The sequence below is a fragment of the Mesoplodon bidens genome (genome assembly GCF_964165515.1).
Source record: "Mesoplodon bidens genome assembly, chromosome: 5".
In the NCBI taxonomy this organism is placed as follows: domain Eukaryota; kingdom Metazoa; phylum Chordata; class Mammalia; order Artiodactyla; family Ziphiidae; genus Mesoplodon; species Mesoplodon bidens.
Window position 1 is genome coordinate 21,072,994 of NC_138161.1, and position 3,926 is coordinate 21,076,919.

General features: G+C 37.1%; 1 pseudogene across 1 annotated transcript; it reads left to right on the top strand.

Moving 5' to 3' along the window:
* The first annotated feature begins 2,474 nt into the window (after positions 1 to 2,474).
* LOC308617900 (elongation factor 1-alpha 1-like) lies at positions 2,475 to 3,244 on the top strand (annotated as a pseudogene). The gene has a single exon. The product of its transcript is annotated as an elongation factor 1-alpha 1-like (transcript).
* Positions 3,245 to 3,926: the final 682 nt, after the last annotated feature.

A 3,926-nucleotide genomic window follows, 5' to 3' on the forward strand; every position in this document is an offset into this window, starting at 1 on the left:
TTTTTATCTGTCAGTTTGATAGTATGGTGTATCACATTTTTTGATTTGCATATATTGAAGAATCCTTGCATTCCTGGAATAAACCCCACTTGATCATGGTGTATGATCCTTTAAATGTGCTGTTGGATTCTGTTTGTCAGTATTTTGTGGAGGAATTTTGCATCTATGTTCATCACTAAACATAATTTTCTTTTATTGTGACATCTTTGTGTTATTTTGGTATCAGGGTGATGGTGGCTGCTTAGAATGAGAGTGATAGTGTTCCTCCCTCTGCTGTATTTTGGAAGAGTTTGAGAAGGATAGGTGTTAGCTCTTCTCTAAATGTTTGATAGAATTGGCCTGTGAAGCCATCTGGTCCTGGGCTTTAGTTTGTTGGAACATTTTTAATCACAGTTTCAATTTCAGTGCTTGTGATTGGTCAGTTTATATTTTCTATTTCTTCCTGGTTCAGTCTCAGAAGGTTGTGCTTTACTAAGAATTTGTCCATTTCTTCCAGGTTGTCCATTTTCTTGGCATGTTGTTGCTTGTAGTAATATCTTATGACCCTGTGCACTTGTGCAGTGTCAGTTGTTACTTCTCCTTTTTCATTTCTAATTCTGTTGATTTGCATATTTTTCCTTTTTTTCTTGATGTGTCTGCTAAATAGTTTATCAATTTTGTTTATCTTCTCAAAGAAACAGCTTTTAGTATTATTGATCTTTGTTATTGTTTCCTTAATTTCTTTTTCATTTAATTCTGATCTGATTTTTATAATTTCTTTACTTCTGCTAACTTTGGGTCTTTTTCTTCTTCTTTCTCTAATTGCTGTAGGTGTAAAGTTAGGTTGTTTATTTGAGATTTTTTTGGTTTCTTAAGGTAGGATTTTATTGCTATATACCTCCCTGTTAAAACTGCTTTTGCTGCATTTCATAGGATTTGTGTTCTCATGTTTTCATTTTCATTTGTTTCTATGTATTTTTTGATTTCCTCTTTGATTTCTTCAGTGATCTCTTGGTTATTTAATAGTGTACTGTTTAGCCTCCATGTATTTGTATTTTTTACAGTTTTTTTTCCTGTAATTTATATGTAGTCTCATAGCATTGTGGTCCGAAAAGATACTTGATATGATTTCAGTTTTCTTAAATTTACCAAAGCTTGATTTGTGACCCATTATATGATCTATCCTGGAAAATTTTCTGTGAACACTTGAGAAGAAAGTGTATTCTGTTGTTTTTGGATGGAATATCCTCTAAATATCAATTAAGTCCATCTTGTTTAATGTGTCATTTAAAGCTTGTGTTTACATTTTATTTATTTTTTTGTGTGGTACACGGGCCTCTCACTGTTTTGGCCTCTCCCATTGCAGAGCACAGGTTCCGGATGCACAGGTTCAGAGGCCATGGCTTATGGGCCCAGCTGCTCCGTGGCATGTGGGATCTTCCCAGACTGGGGTACAAACCCACATCCCCTGCATTGGCAGGTGGACTCTCAACAACTGCGCCACCAGGGAAGCCCCACATCTGTACTTTTTTTAGTAACAAAGTAGACAAGCTAGTACAGGTTGACCTCTGTAGGGGTAATTTGTCAGATAACTTGTCCTATTATTTAGTATAATAGTGGATAGTAACAGATAATTTGTCCTACTATTTAGTATACTCTTGGTCAAGTTTAGTACCATGGTTCCAGACTCCTTAGGTAATAAGACTGAACAGACACAGACAAGGTAAAAACTAATTCCATGTTTATGGGTAAAATCATTTGTTACATATATCATTATTTGAAGACTGTGGGTGGAATCCAAAAAGATTGTAAAGATTTCCTTTGCAGCTTTTTTACAACAATTTTATCACTAGACAGATGTTGTGAAATCACCACTAAATCTAAGCTAAAATGGGAAAGAAAAAAATTCATATCAACATCATTATAGTTGGACACGTACATTGGGGCAAGTAGACCACTTCTGGCCATCGGTTCTACACATATGTTGGATCAACAAAAGAACCATCAATAAGTTTGAGAAGGATGCTGCTGAGATTGGAAATGGCTCCTTCAAGCATACCTGCATCTTGGATAAACTGAAGGCTGAACATGAGTGGCATATCAACATTGATATCTCCCTATAGGAATTTGAGACCTAAAAGTATTATTTGAACATCACTGATACCCCAGGACACAGAGACTTAATCAAAAACATGATCACAGGCACATCACAGGCTGATTGTACTGTTTTGATTGTTGCTGCTGGTGTTAGTGAATTTGAAACAGGTTTATCCAAGAAAAAGCAGACCTGGAAGCATGCCCTTCTGACCTACACATTGGACGTGAAACAACTAAATGTTGATATTAACAAAATAAATTCTTTCAGCCAGAAGTTATACAAGGATATTGTTAAAAAAAAAAAAAAGTCAGCACCTACATTAAAAAAAATTGGCTCAACCCTAACATAGTAGCATTTGTGTCAATTTTGGGTTGAAACGATGACAGCATGCTGGAGCCAAATGCTAAACTGTCGTGGTTTAAGGGATTGAAATTCACCCATAAAGATGGCAATGCCTGTGGAACCATGCTGCTTGAAGCTCTGGGTTGCATTCTGCTACCAACTCATCCAACTGATCAGTCTTTTGGCTGTCCTCGAGGACATCTACAAAATTGTTCATGTTGGTATTATCTCCGTGGGACAGGTGGAGACTGGTGTTCTCAAACCAGGCATGGTGGTCACCTTCGCTCCAGTTAATGTTACAACTGAAGTCAAGTTTGTTAAAATGCACCATGAAGTTTTGAGTGAAGCTCTTCCATATGGGCTTCAGTGTCAGGAATGTGTCTCTCAAATATATTCATTCTGGCAATGTGGCTGGTGACAGCAAAGGTGACCCAGCAATGGAAGCAGCTGGCTTCAAGGCTCAGGTGATTATCCTGAACCACCCAGGGCAAATCAATGCTGGCTATACACCTGTGCAGGATTGTCACACAGCTCACACTACTTGCAAGTTTGCTGAGCTGAAGGAAAATATAGCTATTTGGAGAGAAACTGGAAGATGACCCCACATTTTTGAGACCCGGTGATGTTGCCACCATAGAAATAGTTCCTGGCAAGCTCATGTGTGTTGAGAGCTTCTCTGATAATCCTCCTCTGGATCGTTTTCATTTTCATGACATGAGATGGGAAGTTGCTGTGGGTGTCATCAAAATAGTGGAAAAGGAGGATGATGGAGCTGGCAAGGTCACCATGTCTGCCCAGAAAGCTCAGGATGAATACTATCCATAATATCTGCCACCTAATCTAGAAGATTAGGGTGACAGGTAGAAGACCCATCTCAGAACTGTCTGCATCAATTGGCGATTTAAGTTGAATAGTAAATGACTGGTTAATGAAATAATAACAATACATTGAAAAACCTTCAGAAGGAAAGAGGAACATTTTGTCGATCATTTGTGTGTGTATGTGTGGTGGTTTTAAGTTATTAGTCTTTAAAATCGATACTTTTTAATAAAAACATGATCAAAAATCTGTCAGAATTTTGAGACCCTTTGAAACAAAATTTAGTGAGAAACCTTTGTTTTCTTTCAGCCAACACTGTAACTTCTTATAGTACTATGTAGTTAGGTGGATTATTTAAGAGTTGCCCATAATCCATTTCTGGTGTCCATCTGCCTAAACTTCAGGATTTGATAATTCTGAGTTAACATTTCTTTTTCTAGGTGGGAATTTCATGTTTGTTCACTGTTCATGAGGGGAGGTATCAAGTATGCTTTAAGTATACAGTGAAAAACCTATGGGATGGGGTCTGTTGATTACAACACTTCATAGATTAGGACAGACAAGCAATGAGCAAGTTTCTTTTTATGTAAGCTACCTTATAAAAAGGCCAAAAACTGTAATGTTAATGGCCAAGTGTTTCATATAAAAATGTTTGCAGCTATACCAGTATTAAGTTTGTGAGTATAAT